The sequence below is a fragment of the Sus scrofa genome, chromosome 14 (assembly GCF_054392235.1).
Source record: "Sus scrofa isolate SSC_HxYL_T2T_F1_AM1 chromosome 14, Sscrofa_HxYL_maternal_Yorkshire_Landrace_v2.0, whole genome shotgun sequence".
NCBI classification, from domain to species: Eukaryota; Metazoa; Chordata; class Mammalia; order Artiodactyla; family Suidae; genus Sus; species Sus scrofa.
In genome coordinates this window covers 42,842,959-42,863,231 of record NC_139396.1, presented here as the reverse complement: position 1 = coordinate 42,863,231, position 20,273 = coordinate 42,842,959, and the positions used below count along the sequence as shown (strand labels likewise).

The 20,273-nt window shown below is 41.4% G+C and overlaps 1 long non-coding RNA gene across 3 annotated transcripts in view; it reads left to right on the top strand.

Moving 5' to 3' along the window:
* The window catches only part of LOC110256769 (uncharacterized), a 78,918-nt gene that overhangs the window by 43,011 nt on the left and 15,634 nt on the right, over window positions 1-20,273 (top strand). For 2 of the 3 annotated variants that reach the window (XR_002338719.2, XR_014825795.1), the window contains exon 2: window positions 11,179-11,272. This is a non-coding gene — a long non-coding RNA (uncharacterized LOC110256769). Of the gene's footprint in view, window positions 1-11,178; window positions 11,273-16,039; window positions 17,001-20,273 lie in introns of those variants that run through there. The other variant, XR_014825794.1, reaches the window with a different exon arrangement.

Below are 20,273 nucleotides of genomic sequence, written 5' to 3'. Positions count from 1 at the left end.
ACCCTGTACACTGCATCCAAGCCTGCCTCTTCATCATCTAGTGCAGGGGCAACTCCAAACCCACTCCTCGTGCTTTCAAATGTAAATGTGGGTGGCTAAACTAAGATGTGGCTCTTGGGCGGTGGGGAGGCGGGATGGAGATGACTTTCCTCTTTGAGATTTGGTAAAGAAAGAACACCACGCGTGCTGTGTTCACCTCAGCACTGAGGACGTTGAAGGGGTGTCTGGGGGCTTTCCATGCGGACCCTGAAGCTAGAGACTGGTCCAGGTGGGTCCTCCCGCTTCCCGCCACCCTGTTCAGCACGGCCTGCGTCTCAGGTCCTTCCCCCCAGGCCTGGACTCCAGCTCCCTCTCGAGGCATGGTCTTGAAGGAGGAGGGACAGAATGCTCTTTTCCCTGGAGACACATTAAGACCGTGAAGAAGTCGTGATCCAGGGCAGGGAAGGTCTCCTGGGAGGAGTAGAGACCCCAGTTCTCAGGGGAGGCGAGGGAGGCAGGCCCTCTGTGCAGCCCCCATGGAAGTAGCAGCAGTTAATTCTTCTCTGACCTCTACCCCCTGGGAGAGAGCCTGCAGCCCCCAGACGTGCAGAAGGACCTGGGCAACCTGCAGCTGAGCGTTTTGTCTGGAACCTCCTTTTTAAGAGCATCGGGTCTGAAGTCAAGCCCTTGGTTTGAATTTGTGTTCTAACACTTTACTGAAAGTTAAAGAATCTGAGCTTCAGGATTCTCCTCTTAAATAACCAGGGGTGGGCAGGGGCGGAGCCGAGGGGGGAGGCATACAGGGTTGATTTGAGGATAAAATCAGACAAATAGGTAGGATGCTGAACAGACAGCACCTATCTCACGACTTTAAATTTGACAGCATATGAGAACTTGATGGACACGTGTCTGCATGCTGACCAGGGCAGCCTTGACTTTCGCTTGGATGAACTGTGGCATGACTCCTTCCTGGCTGGAGGCCTGCCCTCTATCAGAGCATTTAGCTCAGAAAACTTTACAAATCTTTCTCAGCCCTTGAAGAAGTGAATGGAAAAGGCTCACGCCAGCTTGACACGCCAGGATTGTCTTTCTCAGTAACTGTGGGCATCCCTTTGAAATGTGGTCATGGAAGAAGATTCACCCCCGCCTTACCCCATACCCTGGCTTTGGGGTGAGAGGAGCCTAAATTCTGTGGCCTTTTACTGCCAGCTTTGAGAAAGCTTAATGTTCTTTGGAAGGTCGCATAGGAAACGCACATGACCTGGGGTCCTCCTGCTCTGGCCCTCAAAGCCTTGCCTCCTAGTATAACAGCTTTGCATGAAGTCTTCTTTGCCTGTTTAACTGTATCTGGGGAAATGTTTGCTTTTACAATGCTGTGAGTTGAACAAGAATTTTTAGACATAATTTTTCTGAATCATATAGTCTAAAGGCTTGCACATGACTTATGCATCAACACCCTATTTGCATATAAGCAATTTTGTACCAATGCAGAGCCACACAAATTGAAGAATCATACCGTAATTTAATGTTTCCCTTCAGAATATAGTCTGAAACTTATACTTAGTATACGTTTATGGGCTACCTGCTTCAGTAATTTTTATCTAAGCAAAGGAGCCAATTTATAAAACATTGATTTAAGAGTCACATTGGGAGTTCTGCTGTGGTGCAAGGGGATCCTCAGTGTCTCTGCTGTGGCAGGGGCGTGAGTTCAATCCCTGGCCTGGCCCAGTGGGTCAAGGATCCAGCAGTTGCTGCAGCTGTGGCCAATGGCTCAGATTCCATCCCTGGCCCAGGAACTCCTTATTCCACAGAGTGACCAAAAAAGAAAAGAAAAGAAAAAAAAAAAAGACATGTTGTTTTTCCAGTTTCTTTTCCCTGAATGAATCCCACTGGTCTTTATTCCCAGTGAACTTAATGCTCATGCTTTTCAGCATTTGTACTTGGCTCAGAGGACTCTGTTATAAATTAAGGTAAAATTAAGTGCCAACTTAGGGAAATGCACTGTTTTTGGATATTTAGTTTTCATATGATTTCTGTGTTTTTAAAAGATAATTTTGTTGATTTAAAAAGGTTACCCACCAAACTGTTGGACACCTGTAATTTGACATCAATGGAGAATGTATATAAGTAAGAATTATTTTTTTAAAAATAGATGAATCTATGCTCTTTAATCAGCTTAAATATTATTAACATTTGAAAGCCAGTTTTGCTCATATATCATGAATCATAAAGATTATCTTATAGAATGCTACCCTGATGAACAGAGTTACAAATTAATTTAATAACAGGAGTTCCCATCATGGCGCAGTGGTTAACGAATCCGACTAGGAACCATGAGGTTGCGGGTTCGGTCCCTGCCCTTGCTCAGTGGATTAACGATCCGGCGTTGCTGTGAGCTGTGGTGTAGGTTGCAGACGTGGCTCGGATCCAGCGTTACTGTGGCTCTGGTGTAGGCTGGTGGCTATAGCTCCGATTCGACCCCTAGCCTGGGAACCTCCACATGCCGTGGGAGCAGCCCAAGAAATAGCAAATAATAATAATAATAATAATAATAATTTAATAACAAAATTGTGGAAGAGAACATTTTAAGAATCTTTATGGAGAAATTAAGTTAAAGAGGGCCCTAATAGGTAATGCTAACTGTTTTCCCTTTGCTTCTAGAACTAGATTGATCTCTAGAGCCCAGTTTTCAAAACATCGAAGGGAGACTATTTTACAACCTTTTCTAGATCAAACCTGTGTCCATATATATTTTTTAAACTTTCATCTTTTTTTCAACTGTGTCCATATTTTTTTAGCTTTCATCTTTTTTAACTCCACCAACATCCCTCTGCTATTTCCTCTACCCTCACAACACTACAACGAGAGAGAATTGGATGCTGTTGTTCTAGCCCTTAGCAAAATTACCTCTGAGCCTCCTCTTCTCTTGCCTAATTATTGTATAGTCTATTTTAACAAAGAAAGAGAAAATATAGAAAAGTGGGAAGGTAATCCTATCCCCTTATCACAAGACTAATGCCAATATACACAGAGATATTCTTTTCATAGTAAAGACCACAATTGCCTCATCATAGTCAAGACAACATGGTAATAGACACCATTTAGGTAATTTTTTCTTGAATATATTGAAATTTCAGAGAACATAACAATTCAGATATTCTGGGAGTATTACCGTAATGATATTATTTTAGTTTAGAAGCATTTCAAAAACGGATTATTGCTTTTCTTTGTGCTATTATCAAAAACATTTATTCTAATGATATTCAGAGAAATTTTGGAATATGCTTTTGAAACTAGACTTACCTCTTTTCTTTCTTATAAATTTTATTTTCCAGTCATTTTTAAGTGTTAGTAGTATTAGTATTTTCTCCAAGAATGCTTTTGGTTGAAAACATTATCAAAACTTTATGGATGCTTACCAAAAAGTGTACTTGATAATAATTAGAAACTTTCTATATAATTAACATTATCATTTATAAAGAAATAAAAATTATAAAAAGAGGAAATAAGTAAAAGGTACATCAGATCCGGGTAAAGTTAACCACTATATACTTCCTAATACCCATCAACACATATAATATCATTGGAAGAAAATATATTCTGTATTTCATGTAGACCTAGGCATGGATTACTACTAAGTAACCATTACAGATTAATTTAGCTTAATACTAGGTTTCCTGATATAGTGCTCCTGGGCCATGCAATATTTTAAATAACTAGTGACCAGTAATAAGAGCTCTACAGCTGCAATTTTCTCTCTCTCTCTTTTCTTTTATCAGGGCTGCACCTGTGTCATATGGAAATTCCTAAGTTAGGGGTCTGGTCAGAGCTGTAGCTGCTGGCCTACACCACAGCTCACAGCAACACTGGATCTTTAACCCACTGAGCAAGGCCAGGGATTGAACCCACGTCCTCATGATCCTAGTCGGGTTTGTTACCATTACGCCACGACAGGAACTTCTATAGCTGCAATTTTTAATGTTATAATTTGGTTAAAAATTATGAAAAATGACTGTATTTTTGTGAAAAATATTCTTGATATTGATGTTTAATCAGGAAATCCAGGAAATTTAATGTCTCAGAAAGAATTGCAACTCTGAGACATAGAGGTTCTTAAATTATTTTTATTACTAAGGTTGCTCATTTATTTCCCTAAAATGCCCTGATGCTCAGCAGACAAGATGAGAAGACTGAGAAAAAGCAAGAGAGAACTGATGTTGAAAGGAGGATGGTTGGCTATAGAAGGGGTGTGGATGGGACGGGGAAATGAACAGAGAGGGAGAAATGGGTTTAATAGCTGACACAGGAGAGGAGGAGGAGGATCCCGACTGGGGAGGGACTATGGGCTCCAGACATCATCTCAGTCAGGACTAACATGAAATCTGGAGATGCTCTATCCTGAAGATATTTTGAGACAGAATCATGTATAATTCTGAAAATAATCAAACACATAATTAAGTGTAAGTTTGGGGAATGTTAAGGATCTTACCTTAATCCATGATGCTAAAACTATGGAACTCTCTATGCCTTATTATACCTGAGGAATTTCTTAGGTTATTAAAAACAATTATTTGACATAAAAAGTTCAGATTTCAAATGTTAAAAAAATGAATGGACATAAGAGCTGAATTTAAGTGGACCAATAGTTTAAGAGTTTATTTTTTGATGTGCTGCATAACCTTTCACTTCTCTTTTCACATGAAGATACACTTTCAAGTCACCTAATAAAGTTTAGCATAAAATCTTAGAACCAGAAGTAACCTCCGTTTCCTCCAGTTAAGTGACCGACTTTTGCACAAAGATGACGTTGGAAATATCAAGTGACTCCCTAAGTTAGTACAACAAGCTAATAGCAGGTGTAGACACACAGCTGATGTCCTTTTTACCCTTTAAAGATCTACCTGTTTCCAATGTCCCTTAACATCTGGTCCCAGTTCCAGGAGGCCATGCATGGTCATGGTGGAGAAAGGAAACCAAGAGTGTTTAACGTCAGGGTCACATGGCCCAGCCTCCTTTCAGTAACATCTGGGAATATGGTCCTAGCGGCCCCTCCCTTCCCCTCATGCTCCCACCCCACGCATCACAAAAAAAAGTGACTTTTTTTCAAAATGTAAATCCATTCACTTCTGTCACCTGCTTGGAATGCTCTACTGTTCTCATCACATTTGGGAAAAAAAAAAATCTGGTCTTTTTACCTGACCTACACAGTGTGGTCTCATTCAGGGACCTCAGCCTGCACCACTACAGCTGAGGGCACACCTGCAGCCTAGTCTGTCTGAGCCTTTCTGCGCAGTCATCACCCAACACCTGCACAGGTGCCTCGGGCCAGGTGTATGCTTCCATTAGCAGGTGAGAAAATGGAGCTCATCGGGACTGAGCAGGTGACTGGGCCACGTGGTGGGGGAGCCAGGGTCAAGGAAATTCCCGACCCGCCTCTGGACTCACCATCAGCTGAGCTCCTGCTTCTGCAGCCAGACCAGATTTTCTCTGGTTTCTTCAGCATCATGGACTGTGCTCATGGCTGGGCCATTTGAATAGCTTTCCCCTCTATCTAGAAGGCTGCTATTCCAGATCTTTTCATGGTTTGCTTTCATTCATGGATGCTCAACAAAAATGCCAACATGGAGATAAGAGTCTGGCCCCATTATTCATACAAGACTGTTTGGCCAGAGTCTGGTGTTCTTTTAGGATTGAATAGGCATCTGTTAAAGCATTTGCATAGATATAAAAACAACTAGTATCATTACATTTGGCTATAGATAGGGACATGAATATATAAAGAAACCTAATATATATCCTTTTTTAGGACTCAGTCTTAAATCCAGAAAACCGACAGGTCTAATGAAACCTCATATTGTATTATACTAACTTCATAATGGTATCCTAGAGCTTTGAGACTATGGAAAGGAAAGTAAAATCTGTAAGGAGATATCTGTGTGGGAAACATCATCCTTGAGTTAAAATCAGATTTCAAGGCCATGGCTTAAATGCTGTTGTTTTGGTGTATTTATGGATTCTGTTTCTATAAACCAACACACCAAGAATGGGTTAGAAGTCAACCTAAATTGAGACTCTAAAACAGGAGAGTAAATATCATCTTATTGTTCTCGCTGTGACTAGAAAATGGCCATGTGCTGTGGGTATTTCATAGTCAAAAGAAATATATTTCTTAAGAGAAAAGGCAGGAGATTCTGTTGTGGCTCAGCAGGTTAAGAATCTGACCAGTATCCATGAGGATGCGGGTTCAATTCCTGGCCTTGCTCTGTGGGTTAAGGATCTGTTATTGCCACAAGCTGTGGTGTAGGTCGTAGATGTGGCTCAAATCTGACATTGCTGTGGCTGTGGTGTAGGCGGGCAGCTGCAGCTCCGATTTGACCCCTAGCCTGGGAATTTCTGTATCCTGTGGGTGCAGCCCTAAAAAAAAAGAAAGAGAGAAGGCAGGGAAGAAAATGTAGTTCTTGAAAGCCTATATCTTCAAGGGAATATATAAATGTCCTAGTAAAAATTTGCTGATAACAAGGGGAGAGTAAGACTGAAATGAAATCAATAATGCAACATACTGTGTGCTTTTATATGGGTGGAAAAAGATGGTTTTGCTAGAAAACACTCTTTTTGTAGAAGTACTTCACATAGTCAGCTCTGATGAATATTTGTTTGCTTATAGCATAGCATCTGAGAAATTCTTGAATGATTTTGCCCATAAGGTCTTCTCTCAGAAATCAGAATAACAACTTAGGGCAACTTCTACTCTGAATTTAATTCTGAGTTAACAAAACAAACAAACAACGAACCCCCTCTAACAACAACAACCCAGTGCAATGGCAATGATGGGCTCCTTAGAAGAATGAGGCATTTTTGCTTTATAATCCTTGAAAATCATGGAAGAAATCATACTTACTAAGATATATATGCCCCAAACAACACTTGGCCAAAGTTTGAAAAAAACAAAAAGGAATGATTCTACAAATTTCAGAGAAAAGTAAAGCCTGATGTTGAACATCCCCGAAGTAGGTTCTCTGTGCACAACTGCTGCGAGATGCTCTAGAGAAAGGATCTTGAGAAAGTAGAACCAGAACAATGTGCAGGTTATCCGTCCTCTGAAGTATTGGATCATTAACAAATGCAAGACCATTCTAGTGTCCATTGCTGAGGAACAACCTTTCCAAAACCTGGAGCTGAAAACCGTGATGAACTGATTCCTTTTGCTTGTGAGTCTGCAGCACAAGCAGGGTTGACGGGGTGGCTCGGGACCTCGGCCGGGTCTGGGCAGAGGTTGGAGGTGTCTCCCCGGATCATGTTTCTCCTGGTGCTTCTGGTTGCCAGCCGGGACCTCGGCTGGAGCTGTTGTGGGGACACACCACACAGACTGTCCACTTGGCTCTTGGTTTCTGTGCAGCCTGGCTGTTCCATTTGCACAATGAGGTTCCCAAGAGCAGATTGAGAAGGAGAGGAAGCATGTGACTTGTGACTTGCAGACATCACACCGGAGCATCACTTTGACCTCATGTTGTTGTTTGAGGCGAGTTCCTCGGATCAACTCAAAGTCAGGAGAGGGGAGTTAGATTCCTGTTGAGATGACTGTCAAAGAACATGTAAATGTGTTTTAAAGTCAGTACATGGAGTTCCCGTTGTGGCTCAGTGGAAACGAATCTGACTAGTATCCATGAGGATGAAGGTTCGATCCCTGGCCTCGCTCAGTGGGTTATGTGGCATTGCCATGAGCTGTGGTGTAGGTTGTAGATGTGGCTTGGATCTCTTGTTACTGTGGCTGTGTTGTAGGCCGACGGCTACAGCTCTGATTTGACCCCTAGCTTGGGAACCTCCATATGCTGCAGGTGTGGGCTTAAAAAGACAAAAATTTAAAAAATAAAGTCAATACAGATGCTTTGCAAACTTTAAAACAATGGAATCTCTTTAACTTGGTATTTTCTGATTTTCTTGCTCAAGGTAGTTTTTCTCTGATGATGCTAATTAACATCCTGTAAAGAGACTATTCTTAAAAAAGCAGAGAGAGGATACTCTTGAAGAAGAACATCCAGCAAGTACCTAACATTACTCTGAATTTACTTGAGCAGCAGGACCTTGATGAACGGGATCAGAGTGACCTGCAGTGCAGTGTATTTCTAAGAAAAGCTTAGTTGCACAGATGTCTAAAAGTATGCTCACATTTCCCATCCTACAAACAAGCCAATAACTTAACAACTTCACCTTTTTCTTTTACCCTCGGTCAGTTTGGTGCTCCTTCATCTTGTTGCCGTTAGGAAGCCTCAGAGATGATTGAGCCAAGGGGATGCAGACACACATACCACCGGCACTGTGATGTTTAAATAGAAAATAAGATTTATTGGGTGAAACTTAGCAGCAGAAAAGCTTCAAATCATTGATCGGCTTCCACCTTCTCCTTGTTCTGTGAATAGACGTGTTCTGCTCAGAGAGGGCTGCACTGGACACGCCAAGGAGAGAGCCCCGCCCCGTGATAGGTTGCATCGGCCCATGAAAAGGATAGAAAGGCACACACACTTGACTATGTCACAGGTTCCTCAATATATTTTTAAAAGACACATAGCATAGGACATATACCCATTAAGCATGGGTTAACTCTCCCAGGCAGAGGTTACTTCCTCCTTTGTACTCCTGCAATATTTTGAGTAATTTCCCATATCATCGGAGACTTTTTCTTATCTACTCTTATTCTTATCTTTGACTTCAAATCTCTACTGATTGTTTTTGTTAATGTATTTCAGGGCTATAATATTTAAATAACAATGACACTTCTGAAACAGAAGTGTCCCACCTACCATTAAACCCACTTGCTTGAAAAGCTATGTATGTTTTGCAGATTTTGTGATATCAGTTTCATGACCGACATAGCTTGTCTTTCACGGCTCCATGGAGCCCCCTCCTCCCAGGTCCCCAGAAGTGTCCTTCTTGGGGAATGAGGTGGCTGCATTCAAAGTTCTCCCCACTCGTTGTCCTCAGTGTTACCTGTGACAAGTTCAACTGCCCTTCCTTCTCCTGCCTCTCTCTCTCTCTCCTTTTTTTTTTTTTTTTTTTTTGGTCTATTTAGGGCTGTATCCGAGGCCGTATTCCCAGGCCAGGGGTCGAATCGGAGCTGTTGCTGCCGGCCTACACCACAGCTGCATCAACACGGGATCTGAGCTGTGTCTGTGACCTACACCACAGCTCTCCGCAACGCTGGATCCTTAACCCACTGAGCGAGGCCAGGGATTGAACCTGCGTCCTCATGGATATTAGTTGGGTTCGTTAACCACTGAGCCATGATGGGAACTCCTCCCTGCCTCTCTTAATCCCAGTTCATCCCAGTGACAACATACTGTCCATCCAAAATCTGTGCCATTTAAAAAGTCATCTGTCTCAGGAAATGTTACTTTCATGCTGCTAGTTTTTCCAGCCATAGCTCCTAAAAACTAGGAGTCTTTATTTGTGCCTACTTTTCTCACCTGCGATGATCAGCTCTTCCCCTACAGTTTAATTTATATTGGAGTATAGTTGAATTACACTGTTGCATTAGTTTCAGGTGTACAGCAAAGTGATTCAGTTATGCATACATACCTATTTATTCTTTTTCAGACTCTCTTTCCCTTATAGGTTATTATAGGATACTGAGTAGAGTTCCCTGGGCTATGCAGTAGCTCCTTGTTTCTCTATTTCATATGCAGTGGTGTTTGTCTGTTATTTCCAAGCTCCTAGTTACTTCTTCCTTGTTAAGTCTGGGCATCACTGTTTCCTCCCTGGAATAGTACAGCTGCCTCCCAGGGCTCACTCCCCTCAGATGAGTCCCGTCTACACTGTTCACCCCTCTGCTGCAGGGGTGGAATCTCTACCTGCCCACCATTACCCCTCCTGTCGCTGTATTGATGGATCTGCGGTTCCAGGGCCCCCCTTCTTCTGTTATGTGTTTTTGCTCCATTGCTGGGACGGATTTTTACCTCCTCTTCATCTGATAGGCTCCCTGCCTTTGATGACTTCCCCTCTGAGAAGCCTTTTCGTACCACTCCCTTCTGTCTATGATGTACCGACTATATGCCTGTTGACTTAAAAAATATGAACAACCTAGAGCCTTCCCATCATGGCTCAGTGGAAATGAATCTGACTAGCATCCATGAGGTTGCAGCTTCGATCCCTGACCTTGCTCAGTGGGTTAAGGTGTCACCATGAGCTGTGGTGTAGGTCACAGATGTGGCTCAGATCCTGTGCAGCTGTGGCTGTGGTGTAGGTCGGCAGCTACAGCTCTGATTCCATCCCTAGCCTGGGAACCTCCATATACCATGTGAGGCCCTAAAAAGACTATATATATATATATATATATATACACACACGCACATATATATATGTATATATATATGAACAAGCTAAAAGCTAAGAGTTAAGGTTTATTTGGGGTGAAGTGAGGACTACAGCCTGGGAGGCAGCATTTCAGAGAGCTCTGAAATACCGCTGCAAAGAGGCAAGGGGGGTGGTGTCAGTATATATGTGATTTCGGTGAAGAGGGAGGTACATGCAATCAAGTACACATTTTTAAAAACTTTTTTTTTTTCTTTTTAGAGCCACAGGTATGGCATATAGAAGTTCCCAAGTTAGAGGTTGAATTGGAGCTACAGCTACTGGCTTATGCCACAGCCACAGCAACGTGATATCGAAGCAGCATCTGTGACCTACACCATAGCTCATGGCAACACCGGATCCTTAACCCACTGAGCAAAGCTAGGGACTGAACCCACATCCTCAAGGATACTAGTCAGGTTCTTAACCCACTGAGCCACAGTGGGAGCCTCCTCAAGCACACATTTTATAGAAGTTTGCTACTGGTCTTGTGACGGTCACTGCTAGTCATGAGGAATAGACGTCACCATGAAGGATTTTAGTGTTTTTCTAGATATGAGGAGATGTAAGAATTGGGCTCACAAAATCTTCTGAAAATATCTAACTCTCTGAAGACCTGTTCTGCCAGTTTTCCCAGAGCACAGAGGGCCTCACTCCTGAAATCTACCCTGAGCTCTTTTAGGGGCTGTTGAGGTTGGCAGGTGCTGTGGCTCATGATTCAGTTCTTATAGAAGCAGATGACAAGTTCCGACCTCCAGTTCACAGCCTCCACATCATCATCTTGAGATATTTCAATTGTTTATTTCCTGGATTCCTTAAAAAGAGATTCAATGCTTCTTATTTTTCTAACCGTAGTGCCTGGATCATAGTCCACATCAGCAAAATGTGTTTGCTTGACAAAAGAACATGACCGCAGAAGTCCCTGTCACACATTTCGATGTAGTTTTTGGTAAGTCAGCCTCAATTCATTGACTTTAACATATAAGCACCATATTTCATGTTTCTGTATTTATAATCCTAGTACCCAGGAAACAGTAGCACTATTTAAACTTATGTTAAATAAAGGACAAGGGACAGCTCTGAGAAGAATGTCCTTAACAACCTCTCCTTGATATCCAGATCTGAGTAGATAAGGTCAGGATGCCTGAAAACATGCACTACGTGGTCTTTTATCTCTGAGAAAATAGCCATTAGTTTATTCCTGTGCATGCCTATTTCATTGGCTCACTTTTTTCCATATGACTTCTGCAATTGCACAGTGAATTTACCGAAAAATCACAAGAAACCTATGGTTTGCTTTTGGCTCACTTAGCAAAGTTCTTTGTACAGGTGCCTCAGGAAGAATGAAAGAGTAATCCAATCAGGGTAAATCTGAGTGAACTTCTGAAATAGTAACTTGGAATGGCTAAATTACCAATCAGGAACATTTGCATATTTAAGGCAATATAAAAATAGTGCTTGATGTAAAACTTGCTAGTGTCTTTTAGGAACCATAGTGTATAATCTTTAAGGCTCTTGAAAACTCTGTCCATAAAGCATATTTTCCTTTAGTAAAATGGTAATAAAATGGTATATTCTTTCATTAAAAGTGATATTTTGTATTCTGCACAGAGAGAAAGACAAATCCCTTTCGTGGAACTTTTGTTCATGGTGACTGTCTTTTTAGGGCCCCACCTGAGGCATATGGAGATTCCCAGGCTAGGAGTCCAATCAGAGCTGTAGCTGCTGGGCGACACTACAGCTCATGGCATCACTGGATCCTTAACCCCCCGTGCAAGGCCACACATAGAACCCATGTCCCCACAGACGCTAGTTGGGTTCATTATCTGCTGAGCCATGATGGGAACTCCGTGGTGACTGTCTTAATTCTTTATTTCTATACCAAGTATTGGCACTCAATACATTTTTCGATGGTTTACTCTGCTACAAAGGAAATCCCCATACACTGAAAATCTTGTATAGATCTAAAAGTACAAAACTGAGAATTCAGTCCGCAAAGGCAGGGTTTTCCTGTTGGGTTTCCTGGTACGTCCCCAGAATCCAGAACAGTGCTTGGCATTTAATGTGCCCACAATAAAGATGTTTTGAATCACAAAATCTGATTTGAATAGAGAGGAACATCAGACTTGAGGGACCATCTTCACCACCATCACTGTCGAGGGGGAAATGTAACTATAAATATAGGTGCTTTTTCCTCCCTATTATCTGTAAATCACTCATCACTCACTGAGACCATAGTCACGTTCTCTCAAAGAGACTGTTAAATAACCACCCGATCCATTCAACATGTTTTCATATTATCACACAAAAACTATTATCCAGGTTTAATAGAATTTAGAAATTTTAATAATGACATTTGACTCTCTATCCTTAATGCTTTTAATCACTGTAAATATCTTAGGACAGCATCGTGTTTTCTCACTCAAAGAAGATGTGATGCAGTATCTGGGGGGAAAGAGGCTTAGGTCGTCAGTTACCTACAAGCAGGTGTTCGCGTCGTGCGGGGCTGCCTGCTCCTACTTGAGAGGCTGGCAGCTCATCCTGGCAAAGATGATTATTTGTGGTGCTCCATCCTAGAGAGTTACTGGCACAGAGTAGGCACTCTATACCTATATTTTTTGATAAAATAAAAAATGAATAATAAATGAGAAGCTTGATTTGGTGGCGGGGAAATTGATAGGACATCTGTTGTTAACAAATAAATTGAGCAGGGGTTTTTAAGAAATAGAACTTTCAGGCTCCTGTCCCAGCAAGAAGCAGTCAAGTGCCCTTTCCCTGTGCATCTTTAGGGAGGCCGCGTGGAGTACTTGGTCCTGAAAAGGTCCTTTCCAGGTGAGGCCAGGAGAGGGCTTTCTGCCAAAGCTCCCTAACAAAGCCTGCCTCTTGTTAGTCACCAGCCCCACTCGGCATCCATGACCTACGATTCCGTGTATGTGTCAGAGCCTCTCGTCACTCAGAAGCAGGTTGTCTGTGGCCACCCTGGCAGGTGGGCTCTGACTGCAATAGGCTCACCTGTTCTCTTGCACCACAGATATGGGATCTCACCTCTGCAATAACTGGCAGCAGTCATTTGGCTGCTTGGGCATTTTGAGCTTGTTTAGCAATCGGAACACGAAGTATTTAGGTTATTATGTTCTGGTTAAAATAATATATTTTTTTCTCAAGTAGTCTCTCCTCATGCTCAGTTACATACCAAGGTAACTGCTGAGTTGGATGTTTTGAAACTCGAGGTAGTTGTGAGTGTGTGTGTGTCTGTGTGTGCGTGCCTTCCTGACTCATCAACTTCATTCCTCAGAGTTAGTGATCTGATACTCAAATGATGAGGAGACTAAGTCTCATAACTATGGGTTGTGGTCCAGGCATTCTTGACAGGTGAAGCACGCACAGCACTCAAATCTCTAAGATCATTTGGCTCCAAATAGTATTTAAGTTCTAAGTTGGTCCATTTTCTAGCCTTAGTCATTAAATCTTCATTTTGTAGATTCACCTTAGAGAATTATTTTTGCCTACTGAGAAAATACTCTCTATCTAACCTAAGACTGGCTCCTGATAAGTGAAGCAATACAAATTGCTAAATATTTTGGAAAGCTTTAGCCAAGTAGAGTTACGTGAAGCAGAGGGGTTGTCATCACCTGACATCTAAATACGATCAGCAGGAGGTGAGCAGTGAGCTTTGAGGAAGCTGCCACCATCCGCCCAAGCCCAGAGAGTTCTTACCACTTGCTTAGTTGTTGGTCCTGATAAAATGTTAGCCCATTAAGATAAGGTGTCTATTTTATTCACCTCTTCTATAGTGTGTACCTAAAACTGGCTAGAATGACCAGAAACGGCCCAAGTAAACACCTCTCTGCTGCTCTCTTTGCCAAGCTAAATAATTTTGTCTCTTCTCAATTTTGCATTCTGTTTCCTTATGCAAATTTGTCTTATTTTATATACGTGTGTTTTTCTCTTTCTCCCCATATATGTATGTACACACACATTCATACTTGTTTCTATACATGTAAGTCTTCTCGTAAGTGTATATCATACACATGCATAGAAGTATTTTCTTTGGGGTCCACCAATTAGAATAAATAATTGTTATTTACATCTCCATCGTGGAGCCTTTAATATTGAGGTTTCACTAATGGTCACCCACAGAATCTTGAGTTTACCCATTTCAATCTTGGATGATATGTTTTCAGTATAAACACGTTACATTGTTTAAAATTAATTCCTGGCTGAAAAATTGTTAGTGCCACAGTAGGAGGGTTTTTTTTGTGTGTGATTTTTTTTTTTTTTAACTGAAGAATAGTTGATTTACAGCATTGTCTTAGTTTCAGGCATATAGTAAAGTGATTCAGTTATATATTTTTTCAGATTATTTTCCATTATAGATTATTTCAAGATTTTGAATATAGTTCTTTGGGTTATACCGTAAGTCTTTGTTGCTTATCTATTTTATGCATAGCAGCTTTTATCTGTTAATCCCAAATTCCTAATTTTTCCCTCTCCCACCTCCCTTTTCTCTTTATATCTTTTTCTGTTTTTAATTTTATTGGAGCATTGTCGACTTACAAGGTTGCATCAGTAATACATATACGTATATCCATTCTTTTTTCCATATAGGTTATTCCAAACAATTGAGTACATTTCCCTATGCTATACAATAGGACCTTGTTAGTTGTCTGTTTGACACAGTCATGTGTATATGTTATTCCCACCCTCCTAATTCATCCATCGTAAATAGGACGCAGCATTTACATGTAACGGAAAGACATCATTTCCCTAGGTGTTTGCTCACATGTCAGAAGGGCCACTAGGTCTGAATCCTAACCACATAGTGTTGTTTGTTCATTGTTTAAACCACAGTGCCACTCACCAAACAGTATTGGAAGCTTTTATCTCTAGTTGCTCATCCCATGACGCTAAAGGACACCAATTAAAATCTATATGTACTTCAGTATTGGTACTTCATCTGGGTTAAACTCCGGGCGATTATCAAAGGTACTGTGGATTCATTTTTACATGAAATTGAAAACATTTCACAGGCAAACATATCTCTCTGTACCTAGACATAAAGCACAGTTGCCTTCAGATTATTTACACCAACTTGTGCACAAACTGGCAGGTGATGGATAATGCTCCCAAATTCTCTCTGAGCTCCCACAATACAGATGATGCCTTTAAAACTGACAAGAATGGAATTCCCCTTGTGGTGCAGCGGAAATGAATCCGACTAGAAACCATGAGGTTGTGGGTTTGATCCCTGGCCTTACTCAGTGGGTTCAGGATCTGGCATTGCCGTGAGCTGTGGTGTAGGTTGCAGATGTGGCTTGGGCTGGCAGCTGTAGCTCTGATTAGACCTCTAGCCTATGCCACGAGTGCGGCCCTAAAAAGCAAAAACAAAAGCAACCTCCCCACCCCCCAAAACCTGGCAGGAACCCAATTTATCTTTCAGGTGATGGAAACCTTTTCTTCTTAACCTGAAAACAGCATGGAAGAGTGGGAAACCCACAATTTTCATGATAAGGGAGCCCAGGTATGAAGGATGTGTTTAAGAATATTGACAACAATAAAATTACTTTTTTCTCTCCCATAAAAAAGAACAGAAACCACACCTGTCATTCTCTGAGGTATTTTCGAAGTACTGCACAGCAGGCTTTTTAAATACTGTAGTCGATCATAAAAATCACACATCAAGTTAAGGAGCCTTGCATGTGTTTGTCTTTTTAAGTTGTTTCGTTTACTGACATGCGTACAAAGCCTGTGGAGTCTGAACTGGCATTGTGGAGCTGGTGCTGAACGACCCTTTCACCTTTTAAGGAACTGGCAACGTCTTTCAGAACTTCTTGACAACAGAAGAAATGGTGGGGGGAAAAACTGTAATTGTAATGTATACATGTAAGGATAACCTGACCCCCTTGCTGTACAGTGGGAAAATAAAATAAAATTTAATAAAAAAAAAAAAAAAAAAAAAAAAAAATTCAAAAAAAAAAAAAAAAAAAAAAAAAAAAAAAAAAAAAAAAAAAAGAACTTCTTGAGAACCTATCTCCAGTTTAAATCATGACCCTTGGTTTGAGTCATGCTACCAGCAAATGGAATTTTTTTTTTAAATTATTGGTAAAACCATGTCTCTCATACAAACGTGTGACATGACATGATTGTTTCTCTCATAAAAGAAATATGTGTTAAATATTTTCTGCTAACTAATCAATGAGTGAAACACTAAGGTGTTATAATTGGTTCCACGGAGAATCCAAAAAAACCACACATATATTCATGTATTAGACACTCAAGATAATGAATTAAAGTTACAAATCAATGCAAAACTGGCCAGTATTCAAAAAGAATAATCATTTCTTTTCCATTGGACTTTTTTTAGTTGCATAACTAGGGACAGAATCATTTGCAATATTGTCAGGTTTTTGTTTTGTTTTGCTTTTGCAATTGAGAGATTTGCAAGATATCTCAGAGAAAATTAAAGATGAAGATAACTGGAAGATGGTTACCTAGTGATTTTTTTCCCCATTTCAAAGCTGTCACTCATTTTCCTGACTCTATGAAATATGCAGAGGAAGTACTCAGGAACAACTTGGGATGTTATGACCAACAATACAGATAATTAGGTGGAAGTTATGTTTTCAAGCTAAAGACTTTAAGTGTTGAATACATTTTTACAAAATAGCTGTAATAAATAAAGGGTGACTTTTACAGATTACTGATATAATTAATGTATATTTTCTGCAACCTACATAAATAATTTGGGGCAGAGGCTCTTCCCAAGAACTTAATGTCCTTGTTTGCATTTGGTCATGGTTACTATTGAAAATTTCTTCGTTAAACAATTTAAAGATGATGATTTGATGAGAATATGCTGAGGGGTTGCTATGTGCATATTTAGGGGACAATGGTTGACTTCTTTGAGAGAGTTTTCCTGCATTTCCCAAGTGGGTGCGGGCATGCATGCACGGTGTGCCCCCGTGTGCCCTCACGGGCGCTGGGCGAACCCCTCAGCGCTTTCTTGCCTGCTTTCTTGTCTTCACACACACATGATCTCCTCATCTGATTGAGGGTCGCTAATTGATGTATTTTTATTAATGGATGGTCAGGTGGCCCAACTTGGGAGAAATCTCTTGTGTATTCTAGCCATACTTTCTGTCTCTTCACCCCTTCCCTTTGGTCGCATCTCTGCCCTGCCTCACTCTGCCTGGTTCACAACCAAAGGCTGGGATCTGTGTCCTCTGCTCGTCCTTCTGATGCCCAGCGGGCCTCGCAGTAAGAGGGGAGGTGTGTGCTGTGGCTGAGGGCAGGGCGATGGCTTGGGCTCTTCCTGGGAAGCACCTGTGTTGCCTTGCTGAGTCCCAGGTGACTGCCCCTCCAGGGCTCTTCCTTGTAAGTCTCTCTGTTTGCACTCAGGTAATTGCTTCTTCCCTTTTTTCGCTCTGCCTCTTGGAGCTGTGGCTGCTCCTTTGCTGTCCCTGGGCCAGGATTTTCATATATTCCTTACAGTTCCTTATGCCCAGTCACACGGTTACAAATGCTTATGGTGTTGGTAAAACCTCCTGCAATAACTTTAATGTGAGGGAGGCACGTTTTCTGTTGGGATCCTGCTGATATCCTGCTCAGGTTGCTTTATCTTCTGAAGGTGTGACTAGCCAGAGGGTGGAGATGCCCCGGATTCTAACCCAAGATCACGAGAAAGCAGAGGCTCTCTCAAACTTTTCCTCCTGACCCAGGGTCAGCAAACATTGTCTGTAAGAGGCCAGAGAGTACATACTGAAGGCTTCGTGGATCATGCTGATAGCGGGCAGATGGAAAGGAAAAAGGGCATGGCCGTATTCCAATAAAACTGTATAAACACAGGGATGGTGATTTGGATTTTGGGCTATAGTTTGCTGACCCCAGATTAGACTGGAAAATCTAAACTGGGTTAATAGGGCCTCATTACAGTGCCCTTGGGACACTTGGGTCTCTTACAGTTTCATTACTAACAAAGAACTATTTTGCCTTAGTTTGTGCTTTGGTATTTCCCTTCTCAAATTGGTCAAAAAATATAAACCCAAAGTTTTAAGAAACTGAACAATATCCAAAGAAGACAAACCTGTATAAATCCATGTCAAAATGTGTCATAGGTATTGTTGTTGTGGTTCAGCAGGATAAGAACCAGACATAGTGTCCATGAGGATGTGGGTTTGATCCTTGGCCTTGCACAATGGGTTAAGGACCTGGCATTGCCACAAGCTGCAGCATAGGTTGAAGATGTGTCTCGGATCCTGCCATTATTGTGGCTGTGATATAGGCAGCAGCTCAGATTTGACCCCTAGCCTGGGAACTTACATGTGTCACAGGTGTGGCCCTAAAAAGAAAAAAAAAAAAAAGATGTGTCATAGAGAAACCATTTCAAATACATAAGTATGGAGTTCCCTTGGTGGCTTAGTGGTTAACAAATCCAACTAGGATCCATGAGGATGCGGGTTTGATCCGTGGCCTCGCTCAGTGGGTTAAGGATCCGGTGATGCTATGAGCTGTGTAGGTCGCAGATGTGGCTCGCCTCTGGCGTTGCTGTGGCTATGTTGTAGGCTGGCAGCTGCAGCTCTGATTGGATCCCTAGCCTGGGAACTTCCATGTGCTGCTGGTGCAGCCCTAAAAAAATAAAAACAATAAATAAAATACATAGGTATACTCAAAAGTGATACAGATAAATCAATGTGGTATGAAAAAAAGTCAAGTAACGCACAGAAAAGCAAGAAGAAACAGAAGAGCGAAAAACAGAGGGAAACAAAACAAAAAAAACCCAAATAATAAAATAGTAGATTAAATCATGACTGTCATTAAACATGGATGGTCTAAAACAACAATTAAAGACAAAATTTTGAAAAAGGGCAAAAATCATGACAATTATATGCAGTCCACAAGAAGTATATTTCAAACATGATGATAAGTAGTTTACAAATAAAATGATAGAAAATGATAGGCCATGTCAATGATAATCAGAAAAAAGCTGGGTGGTTTTATTAAATTCAGACAAAGCAGACTTAAGAGTAAGGAAGTCTTGCCCAAAACAAACTGGAAAAGTGCATGTTGATTAAATGGCCAGTTCACCAAGAAGACGTAATGTAAAAATATGTATGCATCAAACAACAGGGCTTCAAAATACGTGAAGCAAAACCTGGCAGAACTAGAAGAGACATAACAAATCCACACTTGCAGTTTGTGACTTCAATCCCCTTTCAGCAATTGATGGAACCACTGGGCAGAAAATCAGTATGAATACAGGAGAGCTGGCCAGCACCACCAGTCAATGGGATCTGATTGACATTTGGAGGACACTCCACCCAAGAACTAAAGGATGCACATTCTTTTCAAGAATAGATGAGAGAGTGGAGAAGTGATTAATATGGCTTTGGGTAGATAATTAGTTCTTTTTAGGAGAGTCTAATTCCCATGAATTAGAAGTCCTAGTGTAAAGTTCAAATAGACATCCACACAGATGTGCAGATCAATTGAATGGTTGGGAAAATTGGGTGGATATATGGATGGATGGAGGGATGGATGAAGGGAGAGATGGATGGTGGATGGATGGATGGAGGGATGATGGAGGTATGGATGAAGGGAGGAATAGAGAGAGGGAGGGATGGATGAAGGGAGGGAGGGATGGATGGATAGGTAGGTGGGTAGAGATAGTCAGACAGGCATAAAGTCAGAAATTTGAGTATTGCCTACCCAGAGTCCTTACTGATTCTTCTACCTCATTTCCTTTATCCAGTCCCCATTTTCTGGCCATTTTGTCTCCATAATTTCTCCCATCCCTGCACCCATCTTTTTTATTCTTACTATCATTATTTCAATAGGAAACCATCAATATTTTTAGCTGGGGCTATTTACTGCAAATATCTATTTTAATTATCGTCTAAATCCATCCCACTGCCTCTGGTTCCTCATTTATTCCGTCCCACTTATTATTACTG